Source organism: Genypterus blacodes, unplaced genomic scaffold, assembly GCF_046128005.1.
Source record: "Genypterus blacodes isolate CSIRO-AG114 ecotype Tasmania unplaced genomic scaffold, CSIRO-AGI_Gbla_v1 ptg000099l_1, whole genome shotgun sequence".
Classification (NCBI taxonomy): Eukaryota; Metazoa; Chordata; class Actinopteri; order Ophidiiformes; family Ophidiidae; genus Genypterus; species Genypterus blacodes.
In genome coordinates, this window is record NW_027466903.1 from 485,074 (window position 1) to 510,990 (window position 25,917).

A 25,917-nucleotide genomic window follows, 5' to 3' on the forward strand; every position below is an offset into this window, starting at 1 on the left:
ACAAGCTACTTATCAACAGGTTTTTGTTGGATGTGAGGACTGCCAGGCTCCCTCTGTGGAGGACACGATTAGGAAGACGAGGGGTGGGCATTACGTCTCAAAAACCAGCCAGGGGAAAAAAAAAGACCCACATGGTGATAAGGCCAAAGAATCCCAAGCACGTCATGGATTCTATAAGCTTGTCATGGTTTCTACTCCCATTTCCCTGGAGCGCAGTGCACTTAATAGGAAGGAAACGGCACAAATAATCATGTTGCTTTTTGCCCGAGCTGTAACAAAATGCGTATTGGGAGCTCCGAGACACGGCTAAACTTCTCCGTCTCTCTCTCGGTCTTAGAGATAGAAAGGATGACTTCACAGAGTTTTTCCTGAAGGAGAAATATCTTGGCTGCGTGTTTCTCTGGCTGGCACTGGTGAGCTGCATGTCTCAGTTAAAAAGTGCAGCCCGTGAAAAAATGTTTCTGTAATTTATTTGATCGCATTAAAATTGCGACCAGATTTGTTTGCTGTGACAATGTTTGTTGAGTTAGGGGCAGCCAGACTGTCTCCCACAGTGGCCTGTTGGATGTGTGTGAAGCTACAGACGAGTTGTCTGTAGGCCTATACAAACACCGTACTTTGCCTTACCGTGCGCTGTCAAGGAATCTGTCCGTATGGCCTTAGGAAAACATCACATTTGCGGAATTTTCCTACCTCACCATTAACTATTATATGTTCTTAACTGGCATCCAATTATGATTATTAGAGCTATTTGATGCATACAGTAATCATGACCACGAAATGTCCCGTTTCTCCTGAAGCCCCACAAAACATTCCTCTGTTTTGAATGTACGGTTAATGGGATGATCAAAGAGCTCTTTGATCAGTTGGCCAAAATATCCCCCAATCACCTCTCAAGTGGTTGACTGGCAGAAGCCACACGCCTTCAAATGCATTTCCCGTTTCTGGTTTGATGAGCTGATGCATTGTCAGCAACGGAGTAAACTGGAGCCTGGGCTGATCATTGCAGTGACAAACACACACAGACACACACACACACACACACACACACACACACACACACACACACACACACACACACACACACACACACACACACACACCCTATGAAGCCTGCTATAGTGGACTCTGTGTGGAGGTCTATTCCACTGTGCCAGCAGAGATGAATGGTGGTCTCTCATTTACTGTGTTATTTAATGGTATTTCTGAATTCACACCTAAGTCTTCCACTTCAAAGAATTTTTTGAAGTCTGTGACACATTGTCTGATGTCGAAAGAACACAGGTGGCTTAAATGAGCAGTGGCTCAAATGAGCATTCTCACATTCTTTACATAGCTTGCACATAAAGGTCATTAACAAATTAAAGACAGAAGAATCTGGCGGCACGGTCTCAGTGAAGCAGGTGGGTGCCGTGACACACACACACACACACACACACACACACACACACACACACACACACACACTAATGTAATACGAACATTTTCTGAGTATAACAAGTCAGCTTGCACTTTAGGTTGGTAGTATAACACTGTCCAATTTGTTGTGAATAAGACACGTCATTTTTGATTAATGAATGTATTTTTTCACACATTCAAGATCACGGGCCTCATTTAGCTCAATTAATTGATGTGTGAATTAGCTGATTTCAAAACGTGGCCTTGGTTAAGTGATTGAAAGGCACAGAGCACAGTTTGATATAATTACCACACAGACTAAGACATTGAACCTATTCTGAAAAGAGAAAAAAAATCAGAACATGATCCCAAAGGTTTAATCATTAGCAACCCAGTATGTGTTGTAATTTTACTGTCTTTTCATTCCAGGAATCTTTATTTCATTGCTGTACAAATAAACAAATCTTGAGAGTCCTTCTGAGCAATCATTACCTCGTGGTTGATGACTAACTACCATCAAACATGCTGGTGAATGAACAAAAGACACATAGTGAGACACACCAGACTTTTTAACATCCAACTGAAAGACATTTTCTCTCATCATGTGTGGGAGAAACGGCCAAACTGGCTTTCATCATCATTCCACGTGTAAATTGTTGGGTGGGCGGGAGGTAAGGAGGGAGGTCTAGAATAGATGCCTATTGACGATCAGGCCCAGAGCCCGTGGACCTCAATGCCACTGCCAGTCCCGTGTAGACGCCAGAGGAATATTATGGCTCTGGCGGAAATGAATTGTGGGCACAGAGGGTTCCTCTTGGAGCACGAGACAACACTGGTGTCAGAGAGGGAATAAGGGCTGCAGCCTCCAGGCACAGGCCCATGCCAAATAAACATTATGCGCGGCCCGCCAAAGGAATATTTTGTAAGGTGTCTTTGAGGCTTTACCTAGAGGGCCTTTGATTCTTATTCAAAACGGGAAATAAAGACTTGATAGTTTCAGAGTTTGAGCTGCAGAGACAAGAATTGGACCTGACAAGAAAAAACACTCATAAAAATGAATGAGGCCCTAAAAGGCTTTGAAACGAGACCTCTTTACATTAAACTGTGGATTATGAAATGGGAAAGCCTAAACTAAATTCTTTGTATAACTCAGAGAGTCACGAGAGAGCGACGCCACAGAGAAAGCTATGACTATTTACATCCAGAGATATGAGAACATGCACAGGAGTAAAGCTTATACTTACAGCTGTGCATAAAACTCCTAAAATATGTGTGTACTTCCCTACTTGCTGATAAGGAGATAACAGGGCCTCTCTGGGAGTATAAAGCAAAGTCTCTGGGTGGTCGAGTGGACTAAGGGCCCGCGTGGAGAACCCACTTCACGCTGACCACCGCAGTAATGGCCTAACAGAGCAGATATCATTATCATTATCTGACATTAGTGAGTGTCAGGTGCTACAAAAGACCATATTTGGACATGCGTGTGGTCAACGCCTGGTCTAAATGTAGATATACCCGATCCATGCATTCAAAGTGCACCCGCATCTAAATCCTGCAAATCCCTGACAGCTGCAGCAGAAGTGTTGAAAAATGTGAAAATGTGGCACGTTTTATGCTTTGACTACCCTGTCAGACTCCAATCAGATCTTCTCAGTTATCAAGAACAAAACTGTAAAAAGGCTATGCCATATGTGTACGTGATGACTCCTGACATATGATGTTTGGGAATGTCACCTTTGCTTCTCACCTAGCGTCAGGCCACTGGGAGAGAGAGCACATAAAGGTGCAAATTGTCACCTTTTTTCTGAAACTGGGGCTCATTTGGCATTGCCGTCGCTGAATTTCATTAATCATCCGACATCGGGGTGAGTGCACTCCACGCTTTGTTTATCCGTGAAATTTAAAGAAATCTTTTCAAACAGGAGCGCACTGTAAAAAGGATGCATGAGTAAATCTGTATTAAAAACTTTTAGTCTCATACTGCAGGTGCTTTTTACATATTTCTCTCAAAGATAAAGTAGCTCTACATCTCTAACTTACTCAACAAAATTCCGAACTAATGTTGATGTGACAGTTTAAGCTCCAGGCTTTCTTTAAGGGAAGGGAACAGATTTGGGGTTTAGTAAAAAGCGAAAACAATGCATCTGAAAACAAATAAAACAATAATCGTGAGATGGAAGAGCTGCAGGAATCGCTGCCTGTTGTCATTTACTCCGAATAAAGAGCAAACTTTGGCGAGAGAAAGAGAAGATTTGAGGAACTTTGCTAACAAATTTAACTCTCTGGAGAAGCCGGCGAACAATTGCTAGGCCAAACTGTTTTACAGTGCTTGTTTGGCACTGCTCATCTTACCCCCTTAACGAGTGTAATTTCACACATCCTCAGCATTAGCGCTCCTCTGAGCCACACCTGCACTACTTACAGACCGCCGGTGCTGATTAAAAAAACAACTGACATCAGCAGTGGAAAAATGAACAAACGCCTCGTGTCACACTTCCGACCCCAGGGTGAGGGAGTGCAAATGAACGAGTGATCAGTTAGCTCACTTTCCAATCATCTGTGGAATGTAACTTCCACTTCCTGCGCTCACCTGTGTCAGCACCAAAGGGATTTTTTTTTTAAAGTTTCGGCTTCAAAATGTCTGCTCCAGCCAGCTACTCTTCGTCTTAGACTCTGCCTCATTTTCTCTTTCTCCCCCTCCCGCCCCTCATCCCTCTCCATTCCTTTATACCTTGGCTCCCCATGTGACAGATCGCACAGCGTAAGCCCCGCTGGTGCTGGTGACACTTAATAAAACATATCAGTTAAACCAATTAAAGAGAGCAAGGTGAAGGAGCAGCCGCGTTTCCTTGTAATTGTCCTTTAATTTCACTTCGATTCGCTTGGAGAAGTTTTCAGAGTTTCAGTTTCAGAGAATTTAAACTCTCAGGCGCTGCTGAAGTTGAGCTTGAACACGAAATCCTTTACAGTTAACAATGCTGCTCCTATAAGCACCGCAGCTCATGTGACTGTGTACCAAGGAGGATCAATTGAAATTCTGTTACGTGTTGCTATGGCTGTGTGTATCGAACAGTTGTGCCCAATATTAACGCTGAACAACACAATGTTCCTCCTCCCCTTTGCAGAGGTGTTCGGACCAGTCGGTAGAAGTTGCTCATGCAGAGATGAGAACATTTCCCGTTTGCCACCTGCGAACAGTGCTGATTGTGTTCAGTGGGGCACCGTGGCCGTGATATCGTTAACGCTACTCGTGACTTGTATCTCGTCTAAATCCCATGATAAAGCACGTTTAACAAAAACAGCTCTCTGGAGAAGTTATTGTCTATCTGTTTGGTGTATCTCTTTCAAGGTTTACCAGTTTTTTACTTTCTTACGACATTTTTTTGGTGTTTTCTGATTAAAAGGCAAAAGAATAAGCATGTCCAAAGCAAGACTACCACAGAAGAAACTAATCAGAACAGTGGAATTCACACTCTATGGTAGGCTGGCATAAAGGTTTAATGTAAATGGAGTTTTTGACAGTGAACCCGCTAACAATACAACACTTCGTGCTTGTGGAAACTTGTTTCCGTGGTTACCATCTGGCTCCATGTAGCCGTGTGGCACGCTGCAGAAGGAGTGCACAGGTGGCATTTACCTCTGAACACTTTACCCAAGACTTTCTGTGTACTTCATGATATCACAAAGGATATGAAAGCCCGCATAATTGTAATGTCATTACAGCAACACCAGCAGGCTGTGTGCTGAATTGAAACAAAATGAAAATCCCTTAGAATTATAATCACAAGTAATCCAGATTCAGTTCACTAATGTGGCATTTGGCATTACCGTCCTGGTGGCATTAAGTGAGTCAGATCAGTACTTACTTTTCAGCAGTACAGAGAATGGGCACAGTTAAATAAATTGATTTTTTTATGTTCTCACAATATAATTACAATGACTGGAACAAAAAAGGTTTATTGTTGTAATAGGACACAATCTTGGCCATCTCGTGAATTCTCCATCAGTTACATTTAACAACATTGATATACTTTCACCTCTATAGATGGAACAAAAATCAGTATGAGATGCAGCATTATGCATTTCACTACATGGTACTCTGCCATGTCTGAACGCACGTAGAAAGCTAGATGACCACCGCCCACAAAATGAACTATCGAGCATTCCTGCAAGCACATTAACCTTTAAAGTGAATGCTCTGAAAGTATACCTTTATACAAGAAGTAGTGGAATGGTGGATGAATTTGTCTAAAGCAAATATGGCTCTCGTAAATATTTGTGATATCACTGCTGAATCAGTTTTCTTAATGTAATGTGAAGTGATCATATAATGCCTACAGCTCTGAATCTCTACTGGGTTTGTAGTGGGGGCTCAGGAGCCTGGATTAAAGGGGTACACTTTGACTTTCCTGGGCTCAGAGCGAAGCCACATGAGGGTGATGTACAGGACGGACAATTTCCTGGGGAAAAGCCAAAGCGACCTCTTGACCTTTGCGAGAGCCACAGGACTTTCAGTTAGCGTGCCATGGCTCCGTGCCCTCGCCTGCCCACAGCCTCTCTACAGGGGCTTGGTCCAGTAGCCATGTTTCTACCCCAGTTTTTGCGCCGTGTTGTTTTGATCTGAGCTGCAATTGCCGCCTTCTCCCAACTCCTCTCTCTGTCCTTGTTCTATTGGTTTCAGATGGGATTCATTGGGCTCATAGCAAACTACTTCAAAATGGTCCAGTGTGTCCTTCCTGGGTGCATTTTCTGCTATGTTTTAGGTTATTATCCCGTTAGAGGACCCATGACCTGCAACTGACCTCCCTTTCTGAAATCGGGCAGTATTCCTCCCACCAAAATGGCTTGATAGTTTTCCGATGTCATCATCTTCTATGTTTCAGGGAGAGACGGTGTAACCATTCAAGCAGTCTTCCTTTGTTCTCCACCATTTTTATTCAGACAAGGACGTTGAAGGAAATTGTTGAGGGTCAGCTTGAAGTTTTCTTTGGTTCCTTCTCCACCTTTTAGACAGTATTTCTCTTCGATCTTAAGTTAGTTTTCCACTTCCAACCACAGCCATGACTGCAGGCTACAGACCCGTGCTATAGACTTAATAGTGTCTTTATCGTGATACACACAGCTGTACTTTTCTCCATTCAAAAGCTATTTGACAGACATTTGTTACTCAATGCAGGAGAGATTGTGTCCCGTGTTGATACAAAATATCACAATGTCCATATCTTGGTAAAGTGTTGCAGCAGGATAACAAAGTCCTACCCTTGATTTACCGCAAGGTTTGGCCACGCCATCGTAACGTTGTGTGGAAAATGGCAAGTAAACACGACCCCGGATGCACGTATGATCCATGTGCGGATCTTCCAAGTTGCCTCTCAATGAAATCAATGAGCATTGTAAGGAGGTGTAGGCTGAGAATACATTATATGAGGTGCAATCAGTTTTGATGAATCAATTTCACATGGTGGTAATGGAGAGCGCATTCTCACTAACTAAGTGCTCAGACGGAGCTGACTCAGGTCTCGGCACACTTTCTCCTCCTGTGTTCTGCTCTGGTGAGCAAACAGTCCACCCGAGTGAATGTGACTGGGCTCGACCCGGGACAATATTCTCTCACCGGGTCTGGTTCCACCTCACTGGATGCATATTGCCACTTATGCACTTAACAGGAGCGTGCTCTCCTCTCTCCTCTCCTTCCTCCTCCTGTCCGTCCGTCCGTCTTCGCAGTTGTCTCTGCAGTTTTTCTCCTCTTTTCCGCGCTCACACTCTTCCCCATCACTCAACGTTTGGGCTCTCTCCTCTCACTGTTTCTGTTACTCCCCACTCTCTGTCGATTTGTGCTCATAAATTCTTCACACACCTCCTGAGTCATCATTAAATGATAAGAAGTAAGAAGCAGAAGAATGTTTTGTTTTTGAGATTTGCACACTCGTGTCCAATCAGAATATTAATAGGGGCAATTGGACATCAACTGGGACGAGTGATCTATTATTGTTATGCAAATATAACGAAGAGAGAAGGCATGAGCATCAAGCAGCGTTACACATACACAGTCTGACAGCTGAAGCCGACAAAGCTTACCCACACAATAACACACACTCAGACACACACACACACACACACATTAACGGACCACCTTGACCCGGTAAAGACACATCAACAGTTCCAGGCCTCGTGGCTCACATGAGGACCACAGTGACAAAGTCATTGTCGTATCTCCGGCTAATGGCGCTAATATTTGTGTGGGCCATAAATAATGCTAACGAATAACCACATGAAAAGAATTAATGAAAAGCAAACAGAAGTGGAGCAGAGAGATGCATGGTTATACAGAGTAGCAACAAATTACCCTGGGGGGGGAGGGTGGTGGGATGGGGTCCGCGGTACAGTCATTACTCTGTACAGCGAGTACGGTCTGGCTAACACCTGTGTTTCTCTCCGATCTGCCTCACCCTAATTAGCCCACACACACCCTGGGGATCCTCTGACACACAAGACCTGGACTGGGGGGGGGGGTGGGGTGTGTGTGTGTTTGTGTGTGTGTGTGTGTATGTGGGAGAGGGGGGGAGGGGGGTGTTACAGTGGAGCGGGCGTAGAGGAAAGTTAAGGTAAGGAGAGAAAATAAAGCACAGGTAGAGCGGATGGAAATGAGAGGCGGGTTCCTCCGCGCGTCCCTGTGCCGATATGCGTTATGGAATATTATTGATGCCGTGACACACGCACGCACGCACACACAGAGAGAGAGAGAGAGAGAGAGAGAGAGAGAGAGAGAGAGAGAGAGAGAGAGAGAGAGAGAGAGAGAGAGAGAGAGAGAGAGAGAGAGAGAGAGAGAGAGAGAGAGAGAGAGAGAGAGAGAGAGAGAGAGAGAGAGAGAGAGAGAGAGAGAGAGAGAGAGAGAGAGAGAGCAGCTCAGGCAGAAGTTAACTGACATCTGATGACAGCAGTGAGAACTGGCGGCTGAGAGGTGGAGGAGTGACGCTCCCCGCCTTGTTTCATTTGCACTCACCCCATGGTTCACAAGTGTGGAATGAATTGTTTGTTAATTTCACATGTCACTTTTTATTCTCGTTAATAGCACTCAGAACTCCCCCCCCCCCCCCCCCCCCCCCCCGCCCCACACACACCCCCCCACCTACACCCCCTTCCCACACTGTTTCGCCCCTCCTCCCCTCTCCAACGCAATTCCTCAGCGTTGTTGTCCTTGGCAACCGCGGCTGGTCTGGTGGGCCTTTCTCCTTCACTGCGACGTCTCGGCGGTAACTCGACAATGCAACACGACTGATAACGGAACTTAAAGCCATAAGATGGAGCTCCCTGTTTACTCGTCTTTGTCAAACCACTTTCACTGCATATTTTATTTATGTTTGTTTGTTTGTGTAACCTTATAGTCCAGTTTTGTGTTGTGGGATGTTTCACTTTCCTCTTCTCCTCTGCCCGTGTTTTTCACTGGTGAAGAGCCAATAAATGAAAGAGAAGATCAATACGCTCAGGTTACAGCTCGCCAATGCATCGATTCTCGCCCGATGCCTGCAGGGGGGAAAGGATTCAAGGGAGAGAGAGAGAGAGAGAGACAGAGAGAGAGAGAGAGAGAGAGAGAGAGAGAGAGAGAGAGAGATACACACACACACTCAGGCCGTCCCTGCTGAACTCTGGGTAGAGTTCACATAAGTCGGTGTCATTGAGTGCAGTCTGGATGTTACTGAGAAAGAGTGTAAATGTGAAGCAGGATATAAATGTGGAAGGTGGCCTAAGTTCACTGCATCAACATGTTTTCTAAAGCAAAACCTGAAAAGTTGTTTTTATAAGGATGAGAAGTTGCTAATTGATTAATTATATCTGTCTGTGTTCTGTGGTTCAGACCAGTTTAAAAACACACTGTTCCTTAGCTGGGAGACATGTGAGAGACATTCAGTCGTTCATTCAGATGGAGCACAAACGCAGTCTACAACTTCAGATCCCTTCTTTCTCTTCCTGTCACAATGACTTTGCCCCTGACCCCACAGATGCCTGAAAAACAAACGTGTGTGTGTGTGTGTGTGTGTGTGTGTGTGTGTGTGTGTGTGTGTGTGTGTGTGTGTGTCTGTGTGCAGGCAGACACACACACACACAGTACACAGAGCCACAGTCATTCATTCAAATGAATTGAAGTTGACACTCGAATATTTTGTCAATCTATTGCTGATCTCTGCCAAGGCAATTCTGCCACTCTGGTACCTCAGTGTGTGTGTGTGTGTGTGTGTGTGTGTGTGTGTGTGTGTGTGTGTGTGTGTGTGTGTGTGTGTGTGTGCGTGTGTGTGTGTGTGTGTGTGTGTGTGTGTGTGTGTGTGTGAGTGTGGACCGTGTGTTTGTGAGATGGGAGAGTAACAATCTCCCACATGCTGACTCCTAAGACAAGCATGGATCATATTACCCAGTGCCTCAGGACCACACACACACACAAACACACATATAATGTACATTTTCTTGCCCCCCCCCCCCCCCCCCCCCCTCTAATTTTTGTGTATTTATACATCCTCATTAACTTAAACTGGTAATATCCACATTCTGTTTAACAAAACAGGATCGGTTTTACTGAAGCCTAGAGAAGTTTATTAGTGATGTATATGGGTGTAATTGCGTTGTATAACAAAGTTAAGTACAGAATTTTAATTATATTTTTGTGTTAAAGATCGTATGTAAGTTTGATATCTATAAACAAATCTAAGCGACCCCTTCAGCTCTCAAGATGGGTGGTTTGTGGTAAAGAAAAATTATTCTGTTTCAAAACATACAAGGTGTAAGGGAAAGTTACAGAATGGGGGAGCAAAAAAGTAGAAATTGTGGTTTTCCTGGCTCATTCTTGCTTAAGGAAGCTACACCATAGTGGAATGTACACCAAACCTGCCTGCTGAATGTGCGTTTCGTCACGGAGGAGAACAGAAACCAACTCAGACACTATTTTTGTATGCCAAATATCTTTGTATTGTTGTGATATTAGTAGATCCCCCCTCCCCCAGTTTCTCTTGAAATATTCCCGTTTTAACATTTCACCTCTCACTTCCGCCTTTTCTTGCTCTCTGCCTGTTTTCTCCACGTTGCATCTTTCCATCTCAAATGTCTCCTCTCCTCTCCGTGATGGCGAGACACATCTGAAACTCCTCTGCCGGTGACAGAAGTAGGCTGTGCACGCCGCGGCTCCGGCCCAATCAGTGACGATCTGCATGGTAATGTGTGGCAGGGGCGGGATAATGAAGTTCCCAGCTTGCCGGCTGGAAGGCTATCCTCCGGTGTGCTGAGTGATTTATCTCCTCTGTCAAGAGCCAGGACAGCCAGGACTTGTCCTTCCCCATGGTCCCCGGGAACATGAGTCGACCGGAGCCAGATAAGAGATGGGGAAAGCAGCGGGCCTGGGCTGCTTGCAAAACCTGAAGCGGCCTATATATATATATATATATTTTACATAGGTAGCAAACAATGCCAGATACAGTAGATACATTTGCAGTTATTAGTATGAAATCCAGTCAATTTTTTTGGCTGGAATCAGAGCAGTTGTTCTGGAGCTGCAGTTCATGGGCCCCATGTTGTTTCATTCATTTGTCCGCTACACTGTAGTCCTATCCATCACACTCATCCGGCCCAAAGCAACGTGACAAAATGCAAAATAACTCTCATTCCTGATTTACAGCACTTTTGTGTGATGTAGCCACAAACAAAAGCCGACAGCTTTATAGCCTATTATGCAGGATGCAGGGCCAAAAAAAAAAAAAAGATGAAGGAAAAATCCTGAGAAGTGGCTCCAAGTCCCATGATACTTATTTGGAGACTGTTTTTTTCTTGATCCTGAGCTGTGATCCTTTTAGTTAAGGGAGAGGAAACATGTCAACAGATCCAGTGTCTCATTTATGTGTGTTGGGATTAGCCTATAAATCTCATCCTGATAGTACAAAGTATTTAGCTACTGTATACGTTTTTGAATTTGTTTCAAATAACCACAACAAATCTGTCATTTTGATGTGAGATTCCTATCTATTACACCACCCAAGTGTCTGTTTATCTGCGCCTCTGTGGTGCACTCGCACAGCTTCATGACACAATCCGTTGTGTTTGTAGTGGTGCGGGAGTTTACGCCAGCGTTATCGTGATCTGCTGCGAGGATGCTAGATGACAGTGTGGTGAGACGACCCACAAAAAGTTTTCAGCAGCATCAGCTCTTTCAATTTTCAGGTTAAGTTCATCACTTTCAACAGCGTGTGACACAATGATTGAGTTGATTTATTCATCCTACAGGCAACGGCTCCATGCTGTAGGCAGAATGTTTGTGCCATTAGTTATGTACCGCAGTTCTGCGTTACACTCTGTGAACTCTTAACCCAATTAGATGCATCCAACTGATATCAAATGTAGCTCGTACATTCTCATGTCCATTGTCAACAACTGTGGCTGTTTGTCATTCTATAGTGGGCGGTCCCTGCACCTAGTTTTATCTCTCAGGTATGACCTCTTTTTTAATTCTTTTTTTTCTTTTTTTATTGTACATTATCAGCCTTTTCTTTGATCCTTTTACACATGCTCGTCTTGGCGCATGCTTGTCTCGCAGGCCCACAGTCTGGTCACTTTAAATCTCTGTCAGACTTGACCTTGGACAAAGAGTTAAATTAGTCCAATGAAGTACATAATGAGTTCATTTAGGTAATTAAGCATTCGGATGGAAGGAAAAAATGCTGCTGAATTTGCCTGAGGACTCTTTCATATTGGCAAGGCAAAACGATAAAGACAGCGGGATGTATTTGGTTGTTTACATATATTAATACATACAGGGCAACTCAAGTTTTGGGCAGAATTTGTTGGTACACAGAACGTGGAAATTAAGGATTGCAAAAATTGTTTTAAAAACATTTCCTATTTTTTTAGGGAGGACACATACAAAGAACATGAGCAAGTAAATATAGAAAACAATATTGCGTAACCTAACACCAAGCGGCCAGGATCATGCTATGCACATGCTTGCGTGTACCGTTCCAATTTTGCTTGCATACCAGTCTAGACAAATACACACTATATCCACTAGGGGGCATTGTGAGCACCTTTGCCCAGCAGATTGAGCAGATGTAGGTGCTTAGCATTTAACTGAGACAGGTGGCGATGAAGTGGAGATGGCACGTGAGGCCAGTAAACACCATCATCATCCTGGACCCGCTTCTCAAAACATACATCCATTTTCCTGGTTGTTATGGTTTCTGCATTGCTGATGTCTCTTGACAAAAATTTGATCTCCATGATTTCTGTCGGTTTTTATGTGAACCAGTAAAGATTTCAAAGCAATGTAGTATAAGCTTGGCAGCTTTTGGATTTGCTAATATATCAGTGTCAGGTATATCATCCACCTAAGCCATCTGTCAGTATAGTGTATTTAAAATCAGTCCATATTGCAGACTGGCCCTTTTCTATAGATAGATTGTGCGAGAAACTAGAAGCTGGTCAACAAGGCTGAAGCACCGGCCAGAGGTGTAAACAACCAAATGTCACTCCTGGCACTACTTTTACATGCACGTTAAAGCTATGATTATACTTCAGTTACAAGAAATCTAATTCTTTTCAAACCTCATGTATACACCAGTATAACTGAAGCATGCTTATTGTGCTTATGAATTATGCTTATGCTTTGAGTAACAGACCTAGTTTAGATTTAGAGACTAGTTTAAAACCATCTAAAATGATCTGTGTTTTATTATTAAGTTTATTATTGTTAAATACAGACATTTCGGCCCAACATTAGAAATGTTTAACAGTCTGGAATTCATTTTAATTACACTAACAATGTGCCAGTTTTTTACATTGTTATTGTTGTTTCTTTTTTTTCTTTTTTTTCTTTTACCTCACCTCTCTTATTCTGGTTAATTACAACATATGAACAAAGTCAGGGGTTCTCTTAACCTGAAAGGTTGGCAAAGATCTGCCTCATTTGGAGTGAGTTAAACTATAATGCTGTGGAATTAATTATCTCATTCCCATTGTGTATTCTCTCTGCCCACATACTATATTCATGGTACAGCAGGGGGAGAATGCAGGTTTGATTGAGAAATGATGAAGTGGATGGTGGTGCACATTGAACATCTATATGGGGAAATGGCTATTTAAATCTTGCAGAGTATTAAAATCTAAAACATAAGGCCTTTTACGCTAATAAATAGCTTGAATTGAAATTATATTTACAGGTGTTAATGTATTAATGATGTTCTTAGTACTGGGTGGAGTAGCAGAGTGAGACTGTGTATGTGTTGTGTCCTACAGGCACATGCATGATACACATTTCTGGATATTGACAGCTGGTGGTGTTAATGTGCCACGAAAGGTTTCACCGCACACAATTAAAGAGGAGAAGGAGGCCACCGGCTGATAAATGCAGCACGTTTCAAAGCATCCGACGAAAATCTCAGCAAATGTAGCAAAGCCTTCAGGATGTCTGCTGTGCGTGGAGGTTACACACAATGAGTTTTAGTGCATCGTGGGCAGGGGAGGCTTTGATATAACAACTACCAGCTTGGATTCAACACTTAAAGGAGCAGCTGAATCAGAATTTGTTTGTTTTTGTTCCACGTAGGGAATTTTTATAGAAAAGAAATCACATGCACTTTGCAGAAATGTAAACGTCCTAAAAATGTGACTTAAATGCTGAGATAAATGTGTATTACTGTTTTCCAAATATGTAATTATAATAACAAGCAGAGGTTTGTAACTTTAACCAGTGAGCAAACAACACAATTGTAGGACATCATTACAGTTGTAACATTCCCTCTCTGTCACCTCGCCTCTTTATTCAGCTTTTATCACGCAGACATGAAAGGTTACGACGCAAACGGAAAATGTTTTCCTCTTTGTGGGTCCAAAGGATACGGCACAGCCCTCCTCTTCTCTGCAGCTCATTATTAGGAAGCGTTAACAAGTCAGCGTTTTATTGGGCCTCTAAAACCCAATAAAACGGGCGACGCTTTCACGGGCGTGCAACATGACTGAGGGAACGCGCTTGTCTCATACGTCATCAGGACCTGAAATAAGCATAAGGCCTCAGCAGATGAACCATGATCCTGAAGTTATGTTTTATAATAGACTCGCTCCGTCTGTGTCTGTCTCCCTCATTCTGCATCTCCATCTCTTCACTCGATCATCTGCCTCTCTGGATGAAATAGGAGAAATTGCGTGACACCGTTTCGCAGCATAAAACAACATTTTAACATGCGATTGCACGCACACACCCTCTCTCTCTCCCTCTCCCTCTCACTCACACACGCGCACACAAACACTCACACGCACACACAAACTTGACTGGGATGTCGCCGGCGTGTCGGTGCAGAGCACAGCAGACTGGTAGCAGCTGAGGGTGGCGTGTGTCTGAGCCGGCTCCTTAGAAGCAGGCGAGGGTGAGGGTGACAGCGTCAGCTTGGCTCTCCTAATGAATGTCTCACTTCCCCCGGCGCACTCTCTTCACTCTCCCCTCGCAGGCACCCAGCACCCCTCCGCCTACGGGCCCCACATCTCACCGGTCGACAGCTAGTGCCATCACCGCTATGACCTCATGGCCTCCGAACTTCGCCTGTGGTGCCAGTGTCACTTTGGCTTTGGCAAAGGCCGGGGTTCTGGGGTGGAGGGGGAGGCGGGTGGTGGCGGTGTCAGGGCACTGTGAAGGGTAAATAGATTAATAGAAGCTAATGAGAGACGGAGGAGTGGTGCAGTAAATACAAACAAATTAGTGTTCTTTGTCTTTACTGCTGTGACACAACTGGAAGACAATATGGCGGCACAAACACGTAGCACTTCCCATAGATAGAGAAATGAATAGTTTGATTTTCCCACAGTTAAGCAAACTGTATTTATTCCAAAGTGTACTTACTGAACATCTACTCACATTGGCAGCTTAATGAAGTGTGAAGGAACTCATCCTGGACTCTGTGAGTGCGGCTTAATCACTTTTTCGTCTCTATTGTTCGAGGACAAACGAGGGGAAACGCCATCGGTGTTATTGGTAACTCAGGCACTAATAATGTAATCACTGTAATCACTGGGCAAGCATTGGCGGCCCTCACACACAAACACACACACTCATGAAGGCAGACTTGCTTGAATGCACTTGCATGCAACTCCCATGCGCACACACAGCGCACAATCCCACTACTGTCCCATTTGTTGACGTTTGTCTCTGTCCTTCTCTTTATCCTCAATTCATCTGACACATCCAGCACATCATCTCTCTCCGGCTGACGTTTATATACTGTTTTTCTCTCGTTGCTCCGTCTAACTTCTGGTGTAACATCTTCACCTTTCCTTTCTCTTTGATTGCGGGTTTTCAGGGTGGTAATCTAGTGCGTATATCTCTCCCCTCTCCCCTACTTGAGAAAGGTGACAATTACAGGGTTTCCATGCTGAGAGGAGATGCTCATCAACTCATCTATAATCTGTAGGGACCCTTCTCTCACACACACACACACACACACATACACATACACATACACACACACACACACACGCACGCACGCATGCATGCATGACCATCCCCCTTGCATGCAGCCCAGATACAAGGTCTGCACACGCACGCACACACACACACACACACACACACACACACACACACACACACACACACACACACACACACACACACACACACACACACACACACACACACACTCTCTCTCTCTCTCTACCACCCCCTCACGTCCCCTCCTGCTGTTCTTCACTCACGGGAGCGGAGCAAGCAAATCCAGAGGCATGACAGACAGACAGATTCACAGACATATCATTATCCCAGCCTCTCCATCAGGGTGGGTTGTCTGACACGAGCAGGGCTGAGGACCATGGCTTTCAGTCCCATGATACTCTGACACAACTCTCTGCATACTAACAAATGCCCAGACACCCACACATACAGTAAACCCCATCTGTGCGTTTCATCTCACCTCCTCTTACCTGGATTTGTGGCCTGGAATGTGCTCGGTTTATGATTTGGTCCAAAGTTGGTATGTTTTCGTATATAGTTTTCGTATGTTACAGAGATGATATGTGATATGAATATATATATAGGATATTTAATAGAAAAAAATCAGTTGAAGTTAGTTTCTGTTGCCATTCTTTCCCTGGACTTTTCCAAAAACGCTTTTCCATTTGCCGTCTCCCTGGTCCCCTTCTCCTCTCCTCCTCGGCTGGTGCAGACCCTGTCTGGACCTAAACAGGAAGGGTGTGGCGCTGAGGTGGCACACCAGGGTCGCGACCTGGCCTCCCTCCCGTCATTAGAGCCTCCAGCTGGGCCAGGACTTCCGTTGATGTGGTCCACCAAGGAGGGGAGGCAGGGGAGGGACATCCCCTTAATTGTACCCTAGGTCATAGCAAAAGGAATGTCTGAGGTCTGAGGCCTTGTTCCACATACACACACACACACAGGAGCTCCGATACACACTCTCTCCTTCTCGCTTTCTCTCCCGTCTCTCGGTCTTGTGTTCTCCACCTCCCATACTCCCACCCCTGCGGAGAAGGCCACTAATTGGCACATTGGCTGCCAGTGTGGGTGTGGAGGGAATGTCAGAGCGCCACGCCATAGCAAGGAACCCACAGACATCTCCAGAGCAGTATGGGGACCCTTGGGAGGAAGAGGGAAGATGAAGACTACCCTGCTTTACAACTTGCATTGACCACTACAGGAGGATAATGAATTAAGATACAGTACAGCAGGTCAGCATGTTTGCCAGTGACATCTACACGTTAGAGACAAATCACATCCATCAAAGATTGCTGATGGTGTGATGAATGTTCTGACTCGGAGTGCTCGGGCGCTGTGTTGTGAATTCCCTCATTACCTTTGCTGGCATGTGTTTTATTTTGAAATATGAGCAACGTAAAGATATTTATTTAAGGGAAAAGTTCAAGCCCAAACCCAAGTCTCCATCCTCCGGTGACAGAGTGAATGTGATCCAGACCGTATAAAAGACACTCTCTGCATTCACTGCCAGCCAGATAAATAAAAGTCCTCTCACAGTTGGCAGTCGGGCTTTTGTAAAGGTTTTTATGGGTCCTCGTCCTTTATTTTATTGACCACTCGCGCCATCTGGAACATTCCAGATGTGAAAAATGTGTCTTACTGTTGTTTGAGAGCTTTTTGAGAGGTCAGAGTCTCTTCTAAAACACAGAAACATGCAATGTGATTTAAGTCTGTAAAGTATACTCATTAATAACAATGTGATCATTATGATTTAAACACAATTTACTGTAATTATTAGACATATAATATCCAGATAATTGCTGTGTAGGTCTTTTGCTTCTCCGCTGAGAACAATTAGAGCTATGTATTCAGATTTTTAATCACAAAACCAAGAATCGTAAGAGCTCTCTATGGTGTCTTAATGCTGAATTTTTATGGTTACTTTATAGGAGTGAAGACCTTTTTTATTCTGCCATTGAATGGATTCTTAATTTCAAGGACTGCCAGGATGTCACTGCTAAATATGGTTTCAGGCATATTTCAGGTGTGTGTAGATACACCTAATGAGTCCATGCTGTGGTTTATTCTAGCCAAGGAAGGAAAATAGACATGGGGATTTTAAGGTTTTGACATAAGCATGTCCCATTATGAAGTCCCACTTCATCACAATCTATGTGATTAAATCTTGACAATGAAAGATTAATTAAAAGAATCCTTGTACATGAAGCCTTCCTTATTTGGATTTCCTTATATATGTACGTATTTGGACTCACTTACTCAAGGTCACTATGAAACAATGGCACTTCTCCATTTTGACACTAAGAGCAGGGTGGTAGATGGCAGGGCCGACATAAAGACAAAAATAGACGAGTGATGAGGGCTAGTTGGAGTGGGTGGGTGGATGGGGTGGGTGGCTATTGGTGCTTTTGGACTTGTGGTGGGCCCAGGAGCAGGGGGCCCAAAAAGGAGGGAGGGCAGGTCAGGGACTGATAGCCCACAGTGCTGGTGGAGTCTCAGCCCATACAGCATGCAGCCAACTTTCCAGTCAACACATGAGTCAGTCAGCAGAGATGCGCCCAAAATAAATGGCTTCCCTGTTCCAGGCGGAACCACACCCTCTCGTGGTTTCGTAGAGGGCTGCGTGGGCAGCGTGGGCAGGTTGGGCGACCGCCCCTCTGGGGTTTCTGGGGCCAGGGATGGATCTGAATGGGGCGGGGGGGGGGGGGAGAGAAGGGGGAGAGTGAGGGAGTGGGTGGTGAGTAGGGGCTAAGAGGAGCATGGGGAGAGATGTTTGAGTTCCCAAAATGGTAACATTAGGGCGAGGACCTGGCAACCCCTCAGTCTTCTCATTGTTTATTGTTTACCCGCACCATGGACAGTAAACAATGACACGCCCTCTCTTTGGGCACTCGGCAGTGAATGACCCCAGAGATCAGGCTGTGGGCAGAGTCTATATAACTCCAGCTCCAACCTTCCTCCCTCTGAGCCGCCATGGATAAACTTCAAATCTCACTTGCTGCCTTTTTCTTTCCTGGATCCCTTCCTCCCCCATGGCGTATATACTCTTTAATATACATTTTCTCCCTGTTTCTTCCATTTCTCTCCTTCCTGTCCCGTCTTCTCAGTGTGACCATCATCTGTCGGCTCTCTAAAATAGTAGCGCTGAGTGCTCCAGCAGATCCCTCGGTGTTCTGACAGAGAACAACAAGTCATCCGGTCAGCTGGGGGTTAGCTGTCCAGGCCACACTTGCCCTCCTCTTTTCTGTCTCTTACGATTTCCCTCTCCCGCTCCTTTTCACTCTCTCCTCGCTTTTCAACCTCTCCCTCTGTCTGTATGTATGTGTGCATGTCGCCGCCCGTGATGGCTCTCGTTAGCTGTCAAGTGTCATCTTTATTAACGCTCTCGGTGAGTCAGAGGAGTGACAAGAGAGAGCTGGGAGTCGGTCTTTCATTACCCCTGGCGACGGAAGTGTCATTCCCTCCATCTATTATTTATATTCTCTTTAATTTAACCAGGTGGAAGTGCGGCCTTGCAGCCCGACGCTCACGCGTACAGCGAATCACCGCGGCTACGCAAATACAGACATTTGAAGCTTTTTCAAAGTGCTGGATCTTTCGCCGGATAACAAGAGACAGAGCCATTATATTTGACTAAAGATTCAACTGTCCAAAAATGCAGTGATATTGGTGGCGACTGTTTCTGTGGAGATAACTGCCGCTATGCACTTCCTATCCTTGTCTTGGTGAATGCAGGAGATAGTCTTGATGCAATTGTTTATACAGTATTAACACAAACGTGCCAAAGCTTTTCTGCGCCCGGTGCTTGAAAAGAGAAAATGCTAATCATTGCACAATTAATTACATGAATATGATAAAGAAAAAATGTTGTTTTTCTTTTTGTTTGTTATTGTGTTGTTTTTTTCTTACTTTACAGACATTTCTTAAATTTGCTCTGGGAAAAAATAACTCTTCGGGGAGTACCACCTTGCCTGCATTAGATAAAAAAGATCAAACTGTAAGCATACACCCTTTAATCCAACACACACACACACACAACACACACACACACACATGCAAGCGAGCATAAACATGTACACAAAACCCACTCGAAAACAACCAAAACACACACACAGAAACACACACATTGACTAAAGCCTTTAGGAGCTCCAACTTCTCAAAGTTGGAACGATAAGAAGTACAAGGAGAGCAGGAAAGACTGAGACAAAGAAAGAAGGAAAGAGAGAGAGAGAAAAACATTACATCTGCTAGCCTAGAATTAGAGCGTGAATGTATTGTCACTCAACTGAATGTTGCAAACTCCAGGTTCCCTCACAAACAGGGACGTCTCCCTCACCGCCTTTTCCCCCCCGAGGACTGGGTGCGTTTGGGGAGATAATTGACGAGTCCCCTGGCATGCAGAGAGAGAGAGCGAGAGCGAGCGAGCGAGCACCACACAGAGACTCACAGCCACAGAGAAGCTTGGCTCACCGAGTGTGTGTATATCAGTGCATGGCAAAACAACAGACTGCAAGTGCATGTCTGTGTGCGAATGTGTCCGTGTGTGCCTACACATGGTGTGTGTGTGTGTGTGTGTGTGTGTGTCTGTGTGTGTGTGTGTGTGTGTGTGTGTGTGTGTGTGTGTGTGTGTGTGTGTGTGTGTGTGTGTGTGTGTGTGTGTGTTTATCAGAGGAGGAGGAGAACAGGGTGATTATTCCTTTCTTTGTGTAGTGTAATCCATTTCTGCTAAGCGTAAGAGAGCACCCGGGAGTAATGAGAGATGAACCTGAAACAGACCTGCGCTCTCTCTAGCTCTTTTCATCCCTCTTTCTTTCTCCCTCTCTTTCTATCCCTCCATCTCTCCGCCCTTGTGCATGTGCAGCACTTCAGCCTTTGACTAACAACTGTTGTGCCTGAGCTTCAACTTCGTCTCTGCTTTATCAAGCTATGAGACGGCGATGCCAGATCCAGTGTGACAGATAGAATCCTGCCTTTTCTTCTCTTTTCTTTTCTTTTCTTTATATTTTTCTATTTCTTTTTCACAAAAGAAGAACCTGCCTGCCAGACAGGAGGAGTTGCAGGTATCACAGCTGTTTACAAGGGGAAAGTTTTAATTGTTTACAGGAAAAGTTGTTTGGAGTTTTTCATTTAGGGACTTCTGATTAAAAATGCTTGGATATCTTTACTGATATGTTTACAATAGTAAATAAATTATTGATATAAATACATAAATATAAAAAAAAACAATACAACAATAATTATTTATTGTAATGTTTTTTCCATTTTATTATTTACGGATTAGTATCTTAAAAAGGCTCCTAAACTATTTATAAATAGATCATTTTATCCCAAATGCTGTATAGATTCTTCTTCTTCAGATTATAAGAATTCAGACGCTATCTCCCACTTCTACATCCGTGTAATGTATAAAGCTGTCTTCCTGTCTTCTTCCTGAATCTTCTTTGCTGTCACACACAGTCAGTGTGACCTGATGAATACAGCCGTGAATCTGTTTCTATTCTGTTTTGAACGTTCCTGCTAATTACAGTAAATACCACAGTGATCCGCGTCACTGAAGAGGACGTATGTGTTTGAGTCAAAAAGCGAAACTACACGTAAATGGTTAAAAAACAAGTGCATGTCGGAGCAAAGACTGTCACTCTAAGCTATAGGGGAAAAAAATTCAATTAAAAGCTTTGAGCGTCACGTAGGAGCTGCCAACCCGGAGCTATAAATACTCCAAATGGTCCAGTCTGCTTGTCTGCCTGTTTACATGGTCAACATTTCAGCCTGGCTTTTATCTATTTATTTAGTTTGGTTGTTAACTTTGTCCAGAAATGAAGCCACCCTGCGCTGCGTGAGCTTCTCCTCAGTCGTCCATCGATTACATTCAACTTTATAAGGTTTGTTTCTATTGTTACCTCGCCTCTGAGAAGCTCTTAAAAATCAGTATCCTCCTCGGGAGGTGAAAAAGGATTTTATTTACAAGTCTAATTGTAAAACAGACATTAGACACATTTAGCCCCGCAGTGACAGAATATATTAGTACTCCTAGCTGAGGAAAAGGGAGACTCCTGTCAGACATGACAGAGAGGGTGACGCAGGGCCAAGTTCCCTAATATTGAGACTGGAACAGTAAATAGTTCCTGTTCACAGTTTGAGGAAGCTGTTATATCCACATTTGCCTGGAGACAAATTCATTCATAGGAAAATAAGAGGAACAGACATGACATGTACTTATAAGTTAATAACTCTTAGTGTCAGAATGCTGTATGGCAAATTTCACACACCACTGCTTTTTCAATAAAGATAAATTAGGCACTCTATGAATCAGTGACAATTATCTCATCATCAAATAGCAAACAATAAAATATACAGTACAATAAACAGACACCTTTGTTCTGTTACATTTTACTTTACAGAGCTGATAAATGAGGCTGAATTAACAGAGACAATGCTGTGTATGTGTACGCATGTGTGTGTGTGATGATACCCATTTTCTGCACATTTGTGCGTGTGTGTGTGTGCGCTCCAGCATATGTGTGTTTGCGAGCGAGAAAGCGCATGCCAGCAGAAGATTCAGCCGTGAGTGGAGTATAAGCACTCGCGCTCAGTCGGTTTGTCCCTGCTGTGTGTGCTCCCACCCAACGCCTCCACTCTCGACCCCCTGCAGAGGCTTCTGATTGCCGTGGAAACCGCACTTAAGGAGAAAATTAGGATTGCCTCCTCCCTAATTTAAAAGTACAGCTAATTGGTTTCATTTATTACGGATGGAAATGCAAAATAAATGTTGTGCGATCTGATTTCATAGGTGTGTGCTTATTTGCTTAGGCACAACATGAAAATAAATTAATTCAAATTTGTTATAGCAAATGATGAAACTTCAGATGCGGGTAGGCTGCTGTGTAGCATCAGAGATGTGCACACTACACACAGATTCAGTCAGATATGTAAGTGTCTACACAGAGCAGCACACACGGAGCCGTAGAACAACTTTCCTATGTGCTCATATAAATGCCTTCAAGGTAAACTCAAGTGTGCTGAGTGTTGATGTGGAAAATTACCGCTCTGATCTGACCACCCCTTGCACAATCAAGTCTCTCGCCTGTGGGCTTTGGCGCAGGTATATTTATCTCTTGTGGCAAAGAACCTTATATACATACAGACATGCAGACAGAATTGAACACCACAAAAACCGTTTTCCTATATACATACAGTGCAAACAAAAAACTCCTCAGTACATGGACGTATTCATCCCATGCAGGTGCTCGTGAGAGAGAGAGAGCACATTCCACGCAAACACCAACACAAGCACATACATTTGTTTTGGAGTCAAAAATTCGACTCTGGTCATCTCCATCCCTCACCGACCTTTACCAAGAGCAAGGGGGCGTGCACGGTCCCACCAGTGGGTGACAGCGGTCAGTGGTCACCTCGTCTCTCACTGACTGGTTCTGTGTTGAACCGTAACCACAGCACGGCCGCACGACGCCCCGTGGCCCAGGTGAGCTGCGCCACTATCCAGGGCGCAACGCAAACATCGCTCCAGTCTCGTCTCTGCACATATACACACACACACACGGGGGGCAAGCGACGGGGCACGGGCGGTTTAAGTTTATTTCTGGATGTATTCATTACACAGTGAAAGGGTTGCAGTTGGGGCTAGGCAATTGTGGCGCCAGCGTGTGATTGTGGCAAGACAGCCTGACCGCCCAAAAATGGCTGAGCTAACAGGGACAGGAGCACAGGCAAAGTTTACACTCCTCGCTAGGCCTTTGCCAAGTTTAGTCTCCTCGCCATCCCAACCAACACACCTTATGCTGATTATTCACCCTAACCAAACCGCTATGTGCTGCAAAAGTTTGCCGATGAATGATGAGAGGAGGCAGAGAGAGAGAGAGAGAGAGAGAGAGAGAGAGAGAGAGAGAGAGAGAGAGAGAGAGAGAGAGAGAGAGAGAGAGAGAGAGAGAGAGGGACAGAATTGGGATACTCAGTCACCGCCTCTCCACTAAGCAATCGTACACTGTTCCAAATAATAATAAGCAACTGAGAGAAAGACAGAGGGAGGAAAAAATAGTCAGAGAGAGAGAGACTTGTGAAAAAGTGAGAAACAACTTCTTTGGAGAAGTAAGTAACTATGCGCAACCTCTGAGAGAGAGAGAGAGCGAGAGAGAGCGAGAGAGAGAGCGGCTTATTTGATGGCTCGGTACGTTTGAAACGGTGAAAAACTTGCTCTCATCACCTTTGCCTCGCTGTGGCCCGTGTTGCTGAGGGTATTTCACTCAGAGATGTTGTGGAGCTGTTTTGTGATGAGAACACCCTGAGGGAGACACAGCGGGACACAAGGGTGTTAGGGTTCAGCCGTGTTTGCTTGCTTACAACCCGAGGAGGGAGAAAAAAAAAAAACACAAAAAAAACATAGACATAAAATCAATGATGAGACGGTTAGTGGAGGTTTAAAAGGGAGCGTTTAGAGTGGATCCCTGGGTGGAAGGTGATGTAGATGCAGTTTGTGAAAAGCAGGCGATCCTGCTCGGCGCTGCTTCCACATACACGGCGTCTGTGTGAAATCGTGGCTCTGTGTGAAGGCACAGCATAATGACTGAGGCGAAGGATGAGTGAGTTTGAGAACATGTGTTTTTCAGGTATTTATGTGAGGTGGAGGGGTGAATGAGGTGGAGAATTGGTGTCTGCGTGTGTGTGTGCGCGTATGCATAGAAATGCGAGTGCTCCGGTTATCAGTCCCGTGTGTGCTTCGGTATGATAAATCGCGTCCCATTCTGTAGCGGTGTGACAGCTCTTCGTGGCAGCAAATCTGATTCTGGCCTCTTAAATCAAGACATGTGGTTGAACGGAGGCTGCGAGATCTGAGGTTTGCAATGCCTCTCAAAGAGAATGTCTGAATGGGCCTTTTGATAAGAAAACAGCTTGAAGCCATCCCACACAGGCATGAAAACAGCATGCACCTCCCGTGTGAGAGCCAAACAGATTGGATGGGATGCGATGCTGGATCTGTTCCTATTACCCAACGAGCCAAGTGCACAGAGTGATTGACAATGATTAAGTGTAAGAGGGTATGCTAGTGTCATTCCCTGAAACATATTTCCTATGTGTCAGTGTGTAGGAGGGTTGGGCAGAGCCTGTCCGTCAAAACAGACAGGTTGAATGCAGGGTCTACATCATGGACAGATCTTATTACTCTGGATCAAATTACTGCCTGACGTTTTACCTGTGCTCCTTTCTTATGTCTTCACTGCCGCGCTATATTTTTACAGCGCAGGTCAGCGCAACAATGGCTGCTACAATGGACCATTTGAAAAAAAAAAAACTTCCTCAGCTTTAGAACACTCCAAGTCCACGTCCAAGTTTCAACTTGGATTCCGTCGGCGAGTCCCTGCCAAGTTGCAGGAAAAACAGCACTTGTTGACAAGTTGGTTGAATCGTGATCAAGGCACCTGCCACATTGAGAACCTGAAACAGGCACCATTTGGTGGGTCACAAGGTCACAGCGTTCTGTGTTGTGGAGAGGAGGCGTGTGCCAAAGTCTCCTTTCAATCACGTAGTACATGAAAGGAATACCGCCCACTTTTACAGTCAGTTTTGTATCATATGTAACCAAAATAACAATAATAAATAGATGTGGTTATTAGTGGAACGCTTCTGGGCTGTTCCATACTGTCATGCGCTCCTTATATTCACTGCAGTTTACATGATGAACTCACCAACTGGAGGTCTGGGCTGTGTATCGTGAAGTACAGGCTCTCTGTTACCTACTTATAAGCATTAGCGGCATGCTGAGTTCAGTGTGTGTTGTGTGTGTTTCTCCTAATTGGAACGGCATGGCAAAACGTAAACACTAAATTGAAGTGGTTATAGCAATTTCACACTCATCACCACATTACATCTTGAGACACGTGTGGAAAATAAATCTGAGGCAGTTATATTGTTGGTTTAGTCACTCTTAATAATTTCAGTAACTTGTGAGAAATAGCAGGGGGTGCCGCCTTCATTTGAATTGAATTTAATTTCTGTCGTGTTTTAAAAAAAATAGATACATATTGCAGTAAAAAACGTAAAAA